A 20,433-nucleotide genomic window follows, 5' to 3' on the forward strand; every position below is an offset into this window, starting at 1 on the left:
CCCTTTCTGTCATTGACTCTGTCAATGCACACAGCAAATCCCTGAAGTATGAAATTAATTTGAACTATAGAATTGGACAAACAAGCTCTGAAGTGAAGTCTTTAGAAATGAAAGCAAATATTTCAGCTGCTAATCCATTTGTGGACTTCTTTGGACGCTTGCTTGGCTGACTGAGGAGAGGCTGGGATGTGGTGGTAGTTAGTTGGGGGGGGGGGTGAGTGAAGCTAAATAAGGAGGTATGAGTTATTTCCCACACAGCAGATCTGTACATTCAAAGCTGAAGGGTCCTTATCTCTTTGAGTGGATTTAGGCAAACCTCTCACTGTGCCTTATGCTTAGGAGGGAAACCCGGAGATTAGAAGGGAGGATCAGTTCAGAAATGCAGGGTCAGTCTTTCTCAAACCAGGTTACTTGGGTTGGGGCATTTGAAAAACATATACTATGATTTTTTTTTTGTTTTGACTCTGACTTTCCTTCCTATGTAAATATCAACCGTGAACCCACTATGAGAAGAAACTTCCTGTGGTAGGAAACACCTTATCTTGTACTCTGGCGTCCCAGTAACATCTGCATCAGTGTAACCCTTGCTACGGACCTGCAATGTTTTCCTAAACCTTGATAATATTTGTAGTGAACTAGTCTGAAAAATAACCTAGATATTATATGAGGTTAAATTCAGCATGTTCTCTGAACCAAGCAGGAGAGGAAGAGAGGAAATAGATGTATTCACGTAGGCTTTCAGTGATGTTGTATCTGATGGACTATCACCTCCCTTTCCTGAGCCATGACCCACCCAAAAGATACAGATGTTGTCAACTAACACTAAAACTATAGAAATTAATTTTAGAATTAATTTTGAACTTCTGCTAAGAGGTAATTATGACAAACAAAAAACCCAACCCTTATCCTCCAAAAGTGATAACCTATTTTCACATGCATAAGGATATAACTTTAAAAGGGACAGAAGAACAAGTTCCCATTCACTTTAATTCATGAATTTCTTACCCTATAAATTACTCCAACAGACAAGCAATAATTTATGTTTGTGCCTGAAGTGAAAAGTGATGGGACAGCTATGCCCATGCTCCAGAGCCCAGAGACCCTTGGAAAGCAGTCCTGGGAAAGCTATTAAGTGTGGTAGGGAAGTTATCAGGGTGGGGCAGGGGAGAAGGGTGGTGGTGGTGATATGCCATCTGGTCTCTTCATGTTTTCACTATGAATTCTAGCTAAGAAAGTAAGTCTGGCATAGAGAGTCAGCTATGAAGCCAGGGAGACCTAGGGTCAAGACTTGCCTCTGGCAATACTGCTTGTGTGACCCTGGGCAATTAATTTACTCATTTAAAGCTCCAGGCAAGTCTCCAAGATTCTTAAGTTGCAGAGGAGGCACTAACCTGCATCAGTAGAGGGAACTCCCTACCCCAACAGAATCAGTAAAGTCTTCCATGATCAGGGGTGGCCAGGTAGCACAGTGAGTAAGAGCACCGGCTCCAGTGTCAGGATGACCTGGAGATTGAATCTCAGGCTCAGAAACTTAGCACCCTCCCAGAAACACCTGGCCGTGTAACCTTGCATAAGTTACTTAACCCCAATTGCTTAGGCTCAGCCAGGTGGCTCACCAAGTAAGAGCACTGGCTCCAGTGTTGGGATGACCAGGGGATCCAGAAATAACTGAATAACTGACCGTGTAACCTTGAGCAAGTTACTTAACCCTGATTGCTTTAAAAAAAAAAAGTCTTCCCTGATCTCCCCAGTAAAAGTGATCCTTGTGGATCTCTTGGGTCACTATTTAGAATTCACATATGTATTAATTGAATTATGACTTGTAATTATTTATATGTGTCTTATGGCCTCGGGATGGAGAACCTACAGCTTCTAGGCCACATATGGCCTTCTAGGTCCTCAAGTGCCACCCTTTCACTGAATCCAATCATCACAGAACTAATCCCCTTAATAAAAGGATTTGTTCTGTAAAACCTGGACTCAGACAAAAGGCTGCCCCTAAGGACCTAGGAGGCCACATGTGACCTCAAGGCCACAGGCTCCCCACCCCTGAACTAGCAGAATCTGGAATCTGTCTTTTTATACTAACTTTAATAGTATTTTATATATTAACTAGACTATAAATTCTTTGAGGGCAGAAATTATGCCTCTGTTCATCCTTGATTCACTAGGACCTAGTATACAGTAGGTGTTCAGTGCTGAATCGAATCAGTTAATGTCTCTTTAGAGATTAAATTTAGTTGAATTTGGTTGTATTAGAAAGCTGTAATGTGGACAAACCCACACATTGAATAGCAATTATTAGGAATGAGATCACTGACAGATATACCTACAATGTTAAAAAAAATTCTATTTTCTTTTTCTGGACCAAACCCTAGTTATTGAATGCCCACCCACTCAAAGTGGACAAAAGTCAATGAGAAGTTCCATGAAGAACATTTCCATGTAGTAAAGTTCTCTCTAGAACAGATTTTTGTCAAAGGGAGGAGAGGAGAATGAAAACATAGATCATCCAAGAAATTTAATCCAATACATCAAACTCTAGCTATTATTGTGAAGTATATAGAGGCTGATTGGATACCAAATCATGATGATGAATAAGTTTCCTTCCATCTTGTAGTAGGTAGGAGCAAATAATAACAACAATATTAACAACAACAAGCTGTAGGCTTCCAAACATTTTTCTGCACCATAATAGCAAAGAAGACCAGCTAAAATGTATACTTGACCTAACATTTAATGAATTAAGGTAGATCATTTCATATTTTAAGACAAGCAAACTTACTGATTCGTGAATTTGAAATATTTGGATATATTTAAACTGACAATTTCTCCCATGTCATTACTAAGCAAAGATATCTTATTTTAAAATAATCATTGCCCTATGCATGTATAATTGTCAGAGAAGTGATTATAGCCTAGAATTCAGCTGTCCATCGCTACATTTAAGCAGGAAATTCCATCAGGTAAATGTATTCAATAGGGACAACATTTTGGAATAGAAAGATTTGAAAGGTTTAGTCAGGATATTGTAGAAATTAAGGGAATAATCACTATTTATCCAGGTAAATCATTTAGCGCCCATGACTATTCACCCAATCAGAAATACTTTGATTGGCTGAAGGAGCAGCTGGTAATGTCACCAGCCCTCTTCAAAAATGAGGACAAACAACACCAGATGGAGTAGTGGATGGAGCACTGGCCTTGGACTTTAGAAAGACCTGAGTTCAAATCCCACTTCAGACACTTAATAGTCATTATTTATCATTAGATTATGAGTTACCCCGTTAAATAATGAACTCCTTCAAGGTGGGGACTCTCTTTTGCTTTGGGTCTCCAGTGTTTAACACAGTTCTTGGATGATAGGAGGTGCTTAATAAATGTTTGTTGACTGGGCATGATTTTAGTAATCTGGGTAAATCACTTACCCTTTCTGAGTCTCATTGTTCTCACCTATAAAATGGTAATAATCATAGCACCTACTTCACAAGGTTGTTATAAGGATCAAATGCATTAAGTGCTTTGCAAATTTTAAAGCATATTATGTTCTATTTGGGTAGCTAGGTAGCTCAGCAGACAGAACACCGGGCCTGGAGTCAGGAAGACCTGAGTTCAAATTCTTCCTCAGACACTTATTAGCTGTGTGACCCTGGGTAAAGCACTTAACCCTGTTTGCCTCAGTTTCCTCATCTGTAAAATGAGCTGGGGGAGGAAATAGTAACCACTCCAGGATCTTTGCCAAGAAAACCCCAAATGCAGGCGGCCAGGCAGCACAGCGAGTAAGAACACCGGCTCCAGTGTCGGGATGACCTGGGGATCGAATCCCGGGCTCAGACACTTAGCACCCACCCAGAAAGACCTGGCCATGTAACCTTGAGCAAGTTACTTAACCCCAATTGCTTAGGGGTGGCCAAGTGGCTCAGCAAGTAAAAGCACTGGCTCCAGTGTCGGGATGACCTGGGGATGATCTGGGGATGATCTGGTCTCAGATGCTCAGCACCACACCCAGAAATAACTGGCTGCGTAACCTTGAGCAAGTTACTTAACCCCAATTGCTTTATAAAAAAAATAAAAAAGAAAAAAAAAGAAAACCCCAAATGGGCTCATTACTTATTGGACAGGACTGAACATGTGCTAGCAATTATTACTATTAGTGTAAGTTAGGGAACTGATCATAGGACTCAGATTTAGCAGAGACTTTAGAGATCATCTCGTCTAAATGTCTATTTTTACATATGGGGAAACTAAGAGTTGCCCAAGTTCCTACAGCTCATAAGTGGCAAAGATGGGATTTCTATATCAAGTTCTCTTCCCCCTTTGTTATATGGCTTTTATCCTAGGCAGCTTTATCTGCCTGAAGGAATCCTCTACAAGTAAAACAAGCAAACAATCAATCAATGAAAGAAAGTAAAATGAACAGATCTTAATTTCAGTGTGAATTCAGTTCAGTCCTCTGAGTCATTGAGGTACAATGAATGGGGTGGTTTCTTTGCATGAAAGTGATACTACCAAGTCACTATTAGGCATATGTACATTTGTGTGTTTTTCTACTGAGCCATCCACACTCATTTTCATCCAGCCCTGCCCCAGAGTATCAGAGGCTTGAGAACAGGAAAGAACTTTCTAGATCATCATCATAACCCACCTTTTCTCTATAGGCAAACTGAGGCCCAAAGAGGTGAAGAAATTTGTACAAGGTTACACAGCTACTAAGTACCAACACTGATTCAAATGCTGAGGCTCCCACTACAAATTCAGTGCAGTTTTCACCAACAGTAGGCATTTTTTGAGACAGCTGGCTGGGTTCAGAGGGCAGTTTGTGGCCAGGGAATGCTTTTCTCTTTGAACAACTAACTGGTGCATAGAGGGACTGAACTCACCAAAAAGAGGGATTGACTGAATGCTTAGCTAAGCATGACAACAACAGGTCAAATGAAACACTTAGGATCCCAGGTTTAGAGGTCCTTATAAGTGAGGCAGATGATACTAATGTAGAAAGACATAAAGGACCTGGAGATAAAAGATAAACATTGAGCAAGTACATGAATCAAATAAATAACCAATTAACATGATGTGCATTCAAAAAAGCAAAGTACAACTGTGGGGCAGCAGAGAAATTGGGGTTGCATGCAGTGGCATTCTAGAGCCAGATCAAAGTCAACAACTGATTGTTTAATTTTCAGTGTGAGCATTTACACCTGGTAAAGCTACTAATCAGAGCCTAATTTATTGTTTTGTTGATTATTTGGACTTGAGAAGTGGTGGTGATGGAGAAAGGGATGTAGTGATGGAGAAAAGTTTGTATGTATATTGTGTATATTTGTACATATGTGTGTGTATCTGTCCATCTGATGAAGAAAATATTAACAATGCAGGTTAAACCAAAAAGTATGTTATCTGCCCTTCCTCCCCCCTCCCACAACAACCATAGGAGATGAGTAATCTAAATGTGATTATCCACATCTTATGGATTAGGAAATTGAGGATTAGACAGGGAAAGCTATTTTGCTGTGACCTATGGTAGAGCTGATACTTGATCTTTTCACTCCCGGTCTACTGTCTTTTTCTTTAGGTGATATTTCCTTTTCAGTTAGTCCAAGAAAGCTACTTGGAGGAGGTAGAATTTTATAACCTGTCTGAATGAGAAAGGATTAATCATCTAGGTCAGGGGTGGGCAACCAGCAGCCTCAAGGCCACATGTGGTCTTCTAGGTCCTCAAGGATGACCCAGCCTAGAGGTCCACATGTGACCTCGAGGCTGCAGGTCCCCTAATCCTGATCTAGGTAGACAAACAACAACGCTTAAAAAAGTTGATTTGGTAGAGCAAAACATTGGTTTAAAGACTTTTCTCCAATAAGGTGTTTTATATACAGGTACACACACATGTCCAAATTAACAAAACTTTTTGAAATATAACAGTAGAGATAATATTTTTTTGACAACCCATTGATCATTGTTATCCAGCTAAACATTGAGACAGAGAAACAGAATTTCTGAAAGTGTTTTCCATTGTCATGGAAGAGATCTAGAGTAGAATCAAAATGGAAGCAGAATTCTCTATAGATAATTAATTCTCTAGATATTCCTGATTGTGAATGATACTGTGCTGTTTGCATGAAGACTCAGAGTACTACGAAAGTCTAAGATAAGATCTATAGGTGGAAGATACTTAACAGAATTTGGTCTGTTGTTGTAGGAAACACTAAGTGGATGACAAATATCTTTTGAGTTGGATGTTTCTTGTCCATGCAAGGACAATGTGCACATTTTCCTCCCAGTAGTGTCTTTAGGAGGCAACATGATATAGTGGAAAGAGTGATGGCTCTGGAGTCAGAGGATATAGGTTCAAATTCTGCTTCTGATACTTATTAAATGTTTAACCTTCGGCAAAATACTTAGCTTCCCTGGGATCTCTGTTTCCTCATCTATGGAATAAGAGAGGTAGACCAAATGGCTTCTAAAATCCCTTCTGCCTTTACATCTATGGTCCTGTAATCTTAGATTTTTGTGTATTCATATGTCTATAATGTCTATCTGTAAATATATGTACGTGTATATGTATGTGTACAGATGCATATGTGTATATGTATACACACATATATACACACATGTATATCATATTAGGCAAACATTATAAAAGGTCATTGAATTCGGCCCAAAACCATATGAAAGGAAGAGAAGAAGATATATTGCTTTTGGGAAATGGCAAAATTATTTTAGTAAATAATAATAATAACACACATGACACACACACATACAGATACCACTTTAAGGTTTATAAATCACTACATATATTATTTCATTGCTTCTTCACTTGAATGAGACAAGTTGCTATTATTCTCTTTATTTTTACTGATAAAGAGACTGAGGCAAACAGAGGTTAAAGTGACTTGCTCAAAGTTACACAATTACTGAATGTCTCAGGCAGGATTTCAACTCAGATCTTCCTGCATGTAAATCCAATGCTTTATCCTTTAAGCCACTTAGCTTTTTATTTTTAAAACATGCATCCCCAAAAAATGCACAAAATTTTTCCCTGAAGCAAAGACCTATATTTTTGTTATCAACATTTTTCTAGTAATGTTTGACAGTGAGGCAAGGAATTATAATCTCTGAAGAATTAAAACTGGGATCACCAAAAAGGTAGTGGAGAGGAGTTTGGTATACATGGTCAGTCTAGAAAACATTACAAACAAGGGGTTATGTAGAAATGTTGCAAAAGCTACAACCAATGAATGAAAAATCACGACATGATGATCATGAACTTAGGGTGAGGCATGCTTCATTATTATCAAGAGATGACACCATGAAAGAAGCACCCAGAGTGTTAGGTTTGGAAAACATAAGGGAAGATGTGGAAAAAAGACACCAATTAGATAATGGAGCCTACAGATAAAGGGATCTTCTAAAATGAGAAGCCTGCAGAAGCAGAGACATCTTTGAGGGAAAGAAGGCTGAGTGGTGTTGGGTGGGTGGGAAGGGGGTAAATAATGGGAAATCAGTCAAGAAAGCAAAGCTGGAGCCAGGTTGTTAAGCTATTGTGGTAAATGCCAAAAAGAGGAATTTAAATTGTAACCTCGAGTCATTAGGAAGTCACTGGGACTTCTTGAGTGGGGAAATTACATGGTCAAACTTAGGCTTTAGAAATATCAATTTGGCAGCTCCATGGAGAATGGATTGGAGATGGGGGAGACTGGAGGCAGAAAGATCAATCAGACTTTTGCAAGAGTCTGGGGAAGAGGTGATGAGACCTTGAACTTCAGTTATGGCCATGTGAGTAGTTAGAAGGGAATGAATATACAAACATTGAGGAGATAGTCAACAGGACTCAGCAGCTCATTGGCTACCAAGAAGGGATGGAATATGGCAGATGCTTCCTTGTTTTCTCCTAGTGATTTCCTTTGTCCCCACAAGAATCACCAGAAATGCATAGTAGTTGTTGGGTTTGATAAGCCTCAAGATCCTCTTTGTCACATCCTGTAGATTTCTATTTTGTATTGTGGGTAAAAACAATATTAAGCTTAATCAAGACTTGAACCCCAAGTAGTTTTAGATGGAGAGTTCTTATCCCAGGGTTCACAAACCTTTAAGGAGTCCTTGTATAGATTCCAGGGGATCTGCAAAAGTGGATAGGAAAATTTACATATTTATTTCAATATAATTCTTTTTTATATAATCCTAGGTGGGTCTTTTTGTATGCACTCAAAAACATTATTTTGAGAATATGTAATATTTATATAGTGCCTGCTATGTCCTAGGCACTGGGCTAAGCATTTTACAAATTTTATCTCATTTGACCCTCCCAATAATCCTGGGAGGTAGGTGCTATTATTACCACAGTTTTATAGATGAAGAAGCTGAGGCAGAAAGAATTTAAATAACTTGCCCAGGGTTATATATCTAGGAAGTATCTGGGCCAAATTTGAGCCCACTTATTCCTGACCCCAGACCCAGCATTCCATTCACTCTATCACCTTGATGAGACTCATAGGCTTCCCTAGACTGCCCAATGGGTCCATGGCACAAAACTGGTTGAGACCCCATTTTAGACATACATTTATTTCACTCTTCTCTGTTCTTCATGCTTCTCCTGTGCACCTTGTTAATCCTGATTTGTATGAATGAGGTCATGTCAATTAGATAGGCAACCCCCTGAACCAGTATTTTTCCTGATCCTGACAAAAAGCCTAACTTTGTTTCTTTGACATCTTCATAGCTATGACTTATTTTCTCTGGGGCCAAGCAGAATGAGTTAATTCCTCTTTTATAAATTGGTTAAGAACATTTTAGCAGGGGTCAAGAAACTGCCCCTACAGGCCAAATCTGGTCTGCTGTCTATTTTTGAGTAGCTGGAGATCTTTGGTGGAACAAAAAAAAGTGGTAGTGGGGTGGATTTGGCTCCTGGGAAATAGTTTACTACCCCCTGAATTTTGCACTGGTAACTCTGAGATACTAAGAGAAGAAAAGGAAGGACTCAAGTGTTTGGGGTGGGTCCCCTAAAGAGGGTTTCTGAAGAACTATGGGCAAAAGTCATAGAGGATGAGAACATTTGGAGGGGTTGCCATCTTTGTTGGTTTAGAGAATACCCAACTGGATGAAAATAAGGACTCATCAGAATGTCAAATTAAGTAATACTCTTCCTTTCTTATGGGATTCCAAGCACTTTCAGAGAAAGGACTACATCTTATTCATCATTCTATCAATTTCAGTGCCTACCAAGGTACTATGCATGTGGCCAATGCCATCAACAACATCTGGAAATATTGGATAAAACACGGGGCTTGTACTTGGAAAGGGCTGGGCTTGAATCTTGTCTTTACTAGCTGTGTCAAGTCAAGTAAATAAGCATTTTTACTGGGCTAATTGCTGAATCTTAGGCATAGGACTTATTCTTTCAGCTTTAATTTCCTCATTGGGAAAAATGGGAATAATTATTACAAAGGATTATTGTGAGAATTGGATGATAGAATGCTTGCAAAGTACTTGGGAAAACAAAAGTGCTATATAAATGTTAGTTGTTGTCATTTACCTTCTCAAGCAACAAGCATTTATTAAGTGCTTACTATATACTAGGAGTCATGGAAGCAGTTTTATCTTCAAAGAGTTCACAGTCTAAGAAGGGGAGACAACGTGGGCATATGGAGGTATATGCAAGTTAACCTTAGAACTAGCATCTGAAAACACAGGGAACAGCCTCCTGCTGAAGGCAGCCTTTAAAACGCAGACTTACAGGAAGTCTAAGAGGCAGAGGTGTGGGGGGAGAATATTCCAAGGATAGGGACTAACCAGTGTCAAGATTCAGCAATGGGAGATGGAGCATGGAATGTGAGGTTTGCATGTATGGAGTGATGATGTGGAAGAAGCTGGAAAGATAGAAGAGGTCCAGGTAGCCATAGTAGAATGTAAACTCCTGGTGAGGGTGGGGTGGGGAGGTGGGGGATGGGGAGTGGGGAGGGTTTCTTTTATTTTTTTTTCTTCTGCTTGTGTTTTTTCAGCATTTAACCAGTGATTGGCCCCTACTCTGTATTTAAATGTTTTTTCTGTTGTTGGCCAACATGGGGCCAGTCCAATGAAGACACAGATCCTTTAGGTGCTGAAATACTCAGGGCAGTAGTAGGGTTTCTGCAAGCATCACAGAGGACCCAATGGTACCAGCAATTAGAGCTCTTCACAGTAGGACCTTGAGTCCTTTTCATGTGGCTAAAGGAGCTCAGGCTGAGGAATTTGGCTCCTAGTATGGAATGAAAAAGAAAAAGTCAAAGACTATTTACTTAAATTGGCCAGTTTGAGTGGCACGTCAGCAAAAACCAAAACAAAACAAAACAAAAAAAATCCTATTAACTTTGGGAAATCTGTCCAACAGATCCATTCATATATAAACAGGCCGTTTTCTTATTTGTTGATGCGTGTGTATGCATGACATGTTACTTCTCTGAGGAAGAGGTTTCAGGTCCATGAGGATTCTGCCTTCTAAAGTTGCATTCTTTATAAGTTAAAAAAAATCATAATAAAGTCCAGGCATCCCCCCCCAACAGTGTTTTCTACAAAATTATGAGTCGTTACATTTTGATTTTCCGAGCTTGCTGCAAATGGAGGTGAATCGGACTACATTCCACATCATAATTGCTTTCTGTGTGAAGAGGTCTTTTCCAAGCCCGTCTGGAGGCTGCTGTTTTAATCAGAAGCCTGTCTATTTGTATGTTAATAGTTTCATCTTGGTTTATTGGGCTTGTTGATGGAAAAGCTGGAATCAGATGCTTCACTATTTTCAAGATTTCCTATTAATCTACCACTTTTGTGCCAACACGAACCCATTTCAGCCTCCTCTGCTCTAAATCCTCTTAATGAAAGCATGAAGAATGACAAAATACTTCCTTTCAGAAAGCGAGGGCTGCGCCAATTCCCTTTCTCCATGCTCCTTCAGTGGGACGGAAGGGAGATGGGGGGGACTCCACAGGTGCTTTGCCCAGCAATCACAGACTCCCCAGTAATCCATTCAACTCATCTCATCTCTATTTGGGCCTGAGCCCAGAGTGACCCAGCTACTGATGGGCAGACCTGGGATAAGGTAGGGGTGAGAAGCAGGACAGGTGTGTGTCAAATTCTGGGCAGCCCCAAGAGCTTTCTAATGTCACTGAGAGAAGACAGTTCAGACGAGAGAGGACACACAAGTCAATTCTTCACTCTTTATCACAGGTTAGTGATGAGTAAAAGACTTTGTTAACTTTCAAAAGACATGGTGATTTAAGCTCCTGCTGTCATCGTTGTGAAAATTCAAGCTTTTCAGAGAGGGTAAGTGCTCATTTCAGTTCAGTCTTTCTGCTAAGAACACACACACACACAGACACACAAACACACAGACACAAACACAGACACACACACTGAACAAGGATATTTGGACACTTCCCTCAAGGAAACTTACATCAAATGGTGAGATGGGAGTTGAAGGATGGAATATGGGGTGTGCACAAATTTGACACACAAATTAGGAAGTAATGAAGGCAAAGCAGACATCCAGAGACAATGCTCCAAGAAAATTTGAGGAGAGAGTACTTTGTTTGGATGGGGGGAGAGAGAGGAAGAGGAGATCAGGTAGGGGGCAGAGAAAACCACAGAAGCTCCTGGAAAGAGGCTACGGCTATAGGGGAGAGAGTACTCTACTGAACAGGGAGAAGAGGACCTGAGTTCAAAGTCCAGCTATACTAAAGCCTGTGAGTTTTTGTTCACATTGCATCTCTTTATTTGTTTTGAGTATCTTTATCTGAAAAATGGTGGGTTAGACTAGATTGTGTCACGGACCCCTTTGGCAGTCAGATGAAGACTATGGACCCCATTTCAGAATAATGCTTTTAAAGACAAAAAATAAAATATATGGGATCACAAAGGAAATAAATTATATTGAAATACAGTCATCAAAATATGTATTTTTTTAAAACCAAGTTCATGGACCCCAAGTTAATTTAAGAATCCCTGGGGTAGGAACTTGAAGGCAATTTGAGAAGGGAATGTATTAGTGGCCATATGCTCTAGAAATGGACTCCTGAAGAAGAGAGGATTTGAGTTGAAATTTGAACAAAGCCATGGAAATAAATAGGTAGAGGTTACGCAAATATATTTTATTTTTAAAAAACGTTTACCACCCTCAGATTAATAACATCTGAATTAGATAATTCCAAAGATCTTTCATAGTTCTAAATCTGTGATTCCAGTAGACTCTGGTATGTCTATTTTTCTTCTCCTTCCACCCTCCCCCAGTAGAATATAAGCTTTTTGAGGGTAGGGACTACTTCCTTCCTTCCTTCCTTCCTTCCTTCCTTCCTTCCTTCCTTCCTTCCTTCCTTCCTTCCTTCCTTCCTTCCTTCCTTCCTTCCTTCCTTCCTTCCTTCCCCAATTAGGTTTAAGTGACTTGGCCAGGGTCACATAGCCAGTAAGTATCTGAGGTCACATTTGAATTCAGGTCCTCCTGACTCCAGGACTAGTACTCTATCCACTGCACCACCTAGCTGCCCTCAGGGCAGGAACTAGTCTCATTTTTTTTGTCTTGGTTTCCCCAGTCCCTGGAATGTGATAGGTACTTAATAAGAGCTTTTTCCACCTACAGATCATCTGTACAAATGAGAAAACCAAGGCTCATTAAGTTTAAGTGACTTTCCCAAGGTACTTGTCAGAGGTTGGGTCTGAACCCCACATTCTGTGACTGTAACTCCACTATTTAATCACTGGACTCCCCTGCATCTCTTGCTTGAGAGAATTCATTTGGTCTGAACCTTGAAATAACAGGATTTTAATATAGCTGTGTGATGTTGGGTAAAAATAATTTAACCCCTGTTTACCTCAGTTTCTTCATCTCTAAAATGGGATAATATCTCCCAGGGTTTCTGTGAGGCTAAAATGAGATGATAATTGCAAAGAATTTAGCAGCGTGCTTGGCACAAAGTAAGTGCTATATAAATGCCAGCTATTATTATTATTGTTATTAGTGTAGTTGTTATCATTGATAATAATGATAGATAAACATAAGAGAGAGATAGCCAGCACCTAGCTAGGTGGATAGGAAGATAGATGGCTAGATAGAAAGAGATAGATAGATAGATGGATAGATGGATGGATGGATGATAGATAGAGGAGGGAGGGAGGGAGGGAGAGAGAGAGAGAGAGAGAGAGAGAGAGAGAGAGAGAGATAGAGGTAGATTAAAGGCATGCAGGTCAGCCTGAATGAATGCATGGACCCAAGAGGATATCATGAGTATACAACCTAGTAGCTCCGGTTGTCTGGGACATGAATACATGAAGAGAATGAATGTGAAATTACTGTGAGAAGGAAGGTACATTGGAGCCAGGTTATGGAAGAACTTGAATTAAAAGGGTTTTGGAGTTTACAGTTTATTTTACATACAATAGGGAGTCTTTAAAGGTTTTTTCTTGGGAAACAGGACTGGAGAAGAGTGAAACTGGAGGCAAGGGGACTGTCTCAGAGGGGAGATGATGAGGGGCCATACTGGAGAAGTGGCAGTGGGGATGGAGAGGAGGAGCCATAAAGGAATGATATTGGTAGAAAAAAATCCATAGGACAAGGCAGATAACTGGGTTAGTGCCCCTGGATGAGGCGTTCGGGGCTTCTCAACCTGTGATGTGTAAGCTAGTTTATTTTAAAGTATTTTGACTACTATTTCAATGTAATCGGCATCCTTGTAATCTTATGTTGGTTTTTTTTTTTTTTTTGCGCATCTTTAAAAGCATTCTGAGAAGGGGATCATAGACTTTACCAGATTGTCAAAGTTGTCCAGGACTCACTCACACTCAAACTCACACATACACACACACACACACAAAAATAAAATTAAACAACAATAACAACAATAACCAGGGTTAAGAACCCTTACTCCACAGGACCTGGTGAATCTAGAAAGAGCAGCAGGTGATTGAATAACAAATGAGAAGAGGTTATCCTTTTTAACATCTCTCTTCTTTCTGCAGGGTCATCCTAAAAGAAGGCCATAAAGGAAAGGGCTTTGGAGGAGTCATGAGACCCACATTTCTGTCTTCAACTGTGGTGCTACCTCCCCGTGGGAACACAGGTAAGTCACTTAGCTTAATTCTTCCTCCCGGTAAAATCAAATTACCTGTAAAATTCTCTGAGTTCATAAAACACACCAGAAACACTTTCTTCATATAATAAGGCTTGGATCTCTCCACCCAATTTGATCAATGTGTGTTTTGATTTCCATCTTGTCCCCTTGGTGACTGCTATGATGTTTAATTTGCACCACTCCCTTTCTAACAGATAGGTCACATCTAACACCACATTGTAGATGGAGTACTGTACTGGGAGTCACAGAGAGTTTGGTTCAAACCCTGCTTCTGATGGCCCCTGTGCAACTCAACTAATCTGTGTGTAAAAAGAGAGGGTGGGACTCAGTGGCCTCATTTGTTTACTTCTAGCTCTAAATCGCTGATACTACAATAAGACATGAGTTTAAATACTGCCTCAAACACCAGCTTTGTGATCCTGGGTGTTATTTTTGCTTCTGTAAGCCTCAGTTTCCTCAGCTGTAAAATAGAGATAATCATTACAGTATATCCTCACAGGTTTGTTGTGAATATCAAATGAGATATCGTACCATAGAGGCCTTAGCTAATCTTAAAGTTAAATGTATTTTAATATTATCTAAAGTCATTATTATTCAAAGGGGAAAATTATGGTGTTCATTCCAGAGCTTGATAATGCTGCTGAAGAACAGAGTCACTAGGATTAGAACTTACCCCTTGAAGTGCCTATATTTAAATGTCAGAGGTGAGAGAGATCTTATGGGTCACCTAACCCAAACCCTTAATTTTATAGATGAGGAAACTGAGGCCAAAAGAGGTTGAGTGACATTTATAAGATCCTCCATGGGTCAAGAGGCAGAACCAGGATCAGAATGCTATTCCCTATCCACTGCCCTTTGACCATACTATGCTTTCCATGACTGGAGAACAGGGCTCTTCCAATAACACCACCTGTAGCCTGGGCTCTGACCCAGCTGAAGCCATGTGGCTTGGCCAGGAAGGCCTGTGTGTACAGTGCTCAGTGGGGCTGTTTCTCATCTGGAATGGGTTATTCTGGTCATGATTCACCCAGAAACTTTAATGCTCCAGTGGGTGTTTGAGAGAAGGCCCTGAACAATTCTTCACCCATCTGAGACTACATTGTCTCCTCCTCCTGGATGTAGGTGGTAGAGACAACCTGGGATGGACTCTTCAACAAAAAAGGTAACCTAGCCTCAACATGGGGCAGCTAGGTTATTAGAGCACTGGACTTGGAATCAGGAAGACTCATCTTTATGAGTTCAAATCTGGCTTCAGACACTTACTATCTGTATGACCCTTGGCAAGTCACTTAACTCTATTTGTCTCAGTTTCCTCATCTGTAAATTGAGCTAGAGAAGGAAATGACAAATCACTTCAGTATCTTTGCCAAGAAAACCCTAAATAGACTCATGAAGAGTCATACATGACTGAAAACACTGAACAACAACAAAACGTTATAATATAGTTTACACAGGACTCAGCATTGTCACTTCCTACCCCTCACCTCCTTCTTCCTATTGGGGCACAGCTTTGCCCTCCACCGTTTGCTGCCTATTCTTCTTATTGATGCATAGATTGCTATCCATTACCTAACCCGGGGAAGAAATATCTGTTATCCTACCCTACCCAATATTATATACTATTATAATTATATTATTCCTATGAATAGGAGGAATAGTCCACTCCTCCTTCCTTCTCAATGGTCCATAGCCTTTCTTCTATTCTTATCAGGGAAGTACAGCATCTCCCCTTCCCCTCCTGCGAGGAGTCACAAAAATGATTCTGGTCAAGACCCTATGAGTCTATGGCTGTAGGATTCCCAGTATGGGGATTCCCTCCACCAACACAGATTGGCAATTCATCTATGTTAAAGGTTCTTAATTTTGTATCTATGAATGTCAAAAAAAATTGACAACTGTATTTTGCTGTGATTAGTTTCCTTTATAATCCTATATGTTTATTCATTCTAAAAAGAAATATATAGGTTTCAGCATATGAGATGGCAATAAAAGGATAAAGACCTTGATCCATAACCAATAGACTGAATTATGGGTTCATAGATGCAGAGTTGGAAGGGATCTTAGAAGTCACCTGGTCTATCCATTGTATTGCACAGATGAAGACCCAGGTCCTCTGACTCTTAAGTTCAGCACGTTATTTTTTTCTCCTGTACTATGAGAAAAAGGACCATAGTTTGAGATTTAGAAAGGACTTTGTCCAACTCTCAAAAACATAGACCCAGAGAAATGTCATAACTTGTATCAACGGCACAGAGAACCGATATCTACCCTTTCAATCCCAGTGATAATCATCTTGACCATTTCCTCCATGTAGCACTGGGCCAGAGCAACCTGGGAAAAGCAGAATCCTTGAGGTCGTGGTATCTGAACCAATGCAGCAGCAGATGAGCTTGGCTAAGAATTAACCCCATTCTGAGCCATGTGCTAAACCATACATGGAGGCGTCAAAGTGAGAGGGAACACACTGTCCCTGCCCTAGGACCGATGATAAAATGCTTCATGAACCTTACAGCTCTATAAAAATGTCACCCATTGCAATCATAGGATCAGTGCCTAAGAAACAGCATTGGATCTAGAGACAGGACAATTAAGTTTGGATTCTAGCTTTGCCAATTATTAGTTGTGTGAACTTGGGTGAATTTTTTTTTTCTCTTTTGTGGGCCTCAGTTCTCTTTTCTGTAAAATGGGGATAATAAATCTTATATTACTGTGGGTAAGTCACTTCCCCTCAGTTACAATTATTATCTCATTTGAGCCTCAAAACCATCCTGGGAGGTAGGTATTCTTATTAACCCATTTTAAAGATGAGGAAACCAAGGCAAACAGAGGTAAAGTTCCAACTAGCTAATAAGAATCTGGGGCTTGCTTTGGACCCAGGCTTTCTTGACTCCAGGCCTAGAGCTCTGTCCATTGATTGACCTAAGCATCCCTTCCTTGTAGAGAAAGAATTATGTAAGGCATTCAATGCTTTAAAATATGTTTTACTTATATATGTGTTCTGGACTTGTGGTTTTGCCAAGTGGAGTTCACAATATAGGAATTCTCTTCTCTGATGCAAAGAGGCAATTTGTCTTTAACTTTTTATGTTAGAGAATTGCCTAGAGCGGTGGGTCTCAAAATTGTGGGTCTCGGGGTTTCTTTATACTCTTAAAAATTAATGAGGACCCCTTTCCCCTCAAGAACTTTCTGTTTAAGTGGGTTATATCCAGGGGTGTTCTGGAGCCAAGTTGAATGGGCTTACAAAAAGACAACTGTTAAATTTCCAGTGTGAAATATGCAAGCTACAAATCAGGGCTTGATTTATTGTTTTGTTGATTGTCCAGACTTAAGAAGGCAATGGAGAAAATGTTAATAATTTATAGTAAACTCAAAAGTGTATCATGAATACATCCCCCCCCCCCGCCCCAGGAGACATGGTTGCTAAATATTTACCAGGATGCTCCTGGTTGTATCTATTGATATTTACCAGATTAGAAATGAAAACGTCTTAGTGCTATTATGAAAACAATTTTCACATTATGGACACCCTGCAAGGGTCTCAGAGACCTCAGGGGTCCGTGGATCGTACAGTGAGCACCACTGGACTCAGGGCATAGAAAAGTTAAATGATGCGGCCTCTACACTAGCAGGACTCAGAAGCAGAAGTTAAATCTGAATCATAAGTATAGATTTAGAGCAGGAATGAACCTTAGCAATCATTTAATACAACCTTTAAAATTTTATTCTTAACAGATGAGGAAACTGAGGTCCTTAGAGGCTAGGTAACTATTTCCAAGACACCCAGGCAGCACCGGAGCCCATGTCACGTGACCCCAAGTCCAAGTGCTCTTGTCCACTCTGCCGTGTTGAGCCAATGCGTTGGTAAAATTGACAAGGGTAATTTGGCCGCATGCTCAGCATGTACTCCTTTTATCTGCAAGAAAACTATACCAGAGATTGCTGATGGCAGAGTTGACAGAGTGCTGGGCCTGGAGTCATGAATACCTGAGATCCAATCTAGTCTCAGACCCTTACTAGCTGAGTGCCCCTAGGCAGTCACTTCACCTCTGTTTGCCTCAGTTTCCTTAACTGTAAAATGGAGATAATAATAGCACCCTCTTCCCAGGGTTGTTGTGGGGATCAATGAGATCATCATTGTAAAGTGCTTAGTACAGAGCTTAATAGTAGGGGCGATATAAATGCTTCTTCATTCCCTTATCTATATCCCCCGGTTTAACGATTCTTGACTTTTTAATGCTGCTGTGGTTTTTAACATCCTCCATTGGACAAGGATAGGGGATTGAGAGGAACAAAAGGCATCTTCCCAGGCTTCCTTGGATAACTTAGATGGCTCCAATACATGCATTCTTGGTATGATTTCATGCCACTAGAAAATTTTTTGCATATGTACATTTTCAAAAGGACTCCAGTGACTGGGCTGGCAGTCAAGGAGAGGTGTGAGTTCAAATCCCTAGAAGCAATGCTTATTTGTTGTACGAGCCATAATAAAAATTATTTCATCTTTCCCAGCCTCAGTTGCCTTATCTGTAAAATGGGGATAATCATGACCATCTCGCAGAGTGGCTTTGAGGATGGAATGACATAATTACACTAAAGGCTCTGCAAGCTTAAAATTGTTATAATAATGTCAGCTTTTATTATAATCACAATGACAATGATGAAGATGCTAAAGACAGCTGCTAAGTTGGTCTCTTCCCTGGATTCTTATGGAAATTGGTTTAAAAATGTAGATTTTAAAACTATGCAATGACGTAAAAGCCGGCATCTCAAAATGTTTCTTTTGAAGCATCTTTGCCCAAACATCCAGGGAATACAAACTTTTCTATATCTCCTTTCTCTATTTGAAAATATTTTATTATTAGCTTACTCCAGTATCAAGAGATCCACTAACTTATGTGGTATACCTTGAGTGGCCTATGGAAAGTCTTTAGGTCTCTAGATAACAGGGCTTCTCTGGGCATCATTTTTTCAAAAATTTATTTATTTATTTTTTAACCTGACACCAGAATTATGGAGTTCTATTTAGGAATTATGGGATGAGGTAGGATGGCGGCCTGCTGTGTTTGGAGAAAAATTGTTTGAATTCAACTTTTCACAGTGAACTAGTTGAGATAGGATATGTACATGTATTTTTTTAAACCAGTAATAACCATGTCAAGCTGACTATTTCTGGTAAGCAGGGGGTAGGAATCATTCTTCCTTTTATTAAATTCACATTAAATCCTATAACAGAGTCATCACTTTGCAATAACTTCATTCACCCAAACACCGTCATTCTTTTAAAATCCCCCTTTCCCTCAGGATGTTTGAAATGGATTTAAGGAAACAGGAGTTTTAAAACATACACGTTTGACTTCTTGCTGGTAGCAAAGAAATGAGCAAGACAGAAAGCTCCTGGAACTTTACTTCACCATTGAGTGGGAAAGTCCTCCAAAGAAGACCAAACAGAAATATCCATTTAAAGACCACCACGCATTTACTATGCACCTACTGTGTATAAGACATCTTGTTAGGCTCTGGAGATACAAAGTGAAAATGTGTTCTGTCTCCCCTCATTTGTAGGAGCCTGCCAGGAATTAGGATGATTAATTAAATCAAAGGCATCATTCCTTTCAGAAAGGGAATGACAGCTAACTTATATCTGGATCAGCTTACCACCTTTGTGATGCCCAAGACTAAATTACTCCCTTCCAAGACCACTATTCCTTTGCATATGTTATCTCACCCTATTAGAAAGAAATTCCTAGAGGGTAAGGATTGTACTTGTATCCCTAAAATTGAATATAACCCCTGTCATACAGTAAGTGCTTAATGAATTTTTTCATTCATTCATTCGTTCATTCATTCATTCATCTATCCATCATGAAATGAGATACTCTTTGCAAAGCACTTAGCTTGTCAATTAAACCTAGACAATAGATGTATCCCTCTGGTCAAGTGATTTTTCAGCTTAATTTGGTGAAATGTAATTTTTTAACTGCATCAATACATTTGAGCAAAAAAAAATTATAAACTTTTCTTGAAAACAAACATAACTTTTATTTTATATAGCAGTTTACAATTTGGCTTTCAGAAGTATCTGCAGGTCAGATTCTTAAGATGTTCATTTATGACTGATTTCCATTGCTTATCTGCTTGGCCTCTAATTCTACTGTGCTGTTTTCAGATACATGCAGGGAGCTTGCTGCTAAGAGACAAAGTTCTAAAAAACAGTGTATGTGTAAGTAATACGTGTTACTTTCTCCTTCCCCTTCCCATTAATTGATCTATTCATTCATCCATTTATCCACCCATCCATCCATCCATCCATCCATCCATCCATCCATCCATCCATCCATCCATC

General features: G+C 39.8%; 1 long non-coding RNA gene across 1 annotated transcript in view; it reads left to right on the plus strand.

Moving 5' to 3' along the window:
- Positions 1 to 20,316, plus strand: part of LOC138159646 (uncharacterized) — a 49,500-nt gene extending 29,184 nt beyond the window's left edge. Inside the window, exons 2-3 of the long non-coding RNA XR_011167933.1 lie at positions 13,978 to 14,078; positions 20,257 to 20,316. This is a non-coding gene — a long non-coding RNA (uncharacterized lncRNA). The remainder of the gene's footprint in view (positions 1 to 13,977; positions 14,079 to 20,256) is intronic.
- The last annotated feature ends 117 nt before the right edge of the window (positions 20,317 to 20,433 follow it).

The sequence above is a fragment of the Petaurus breviceps genome, unplaced genomic scaffold, assembly GCF_028583685.1.
Source record: "Petaurus breviceps papuanus isolate PSGF00001 unplaced genomic scaffold, PetGlider_PUasm1.0 176, whole genome shotgun sequence".
Taxonomy (NCBI): domain Eukaryota; kingdom Metazoa; phylum Chordata; class Mammalia; order Diprotodontia; family Petauridae; genus Petaurus; species Petaurus breviceps.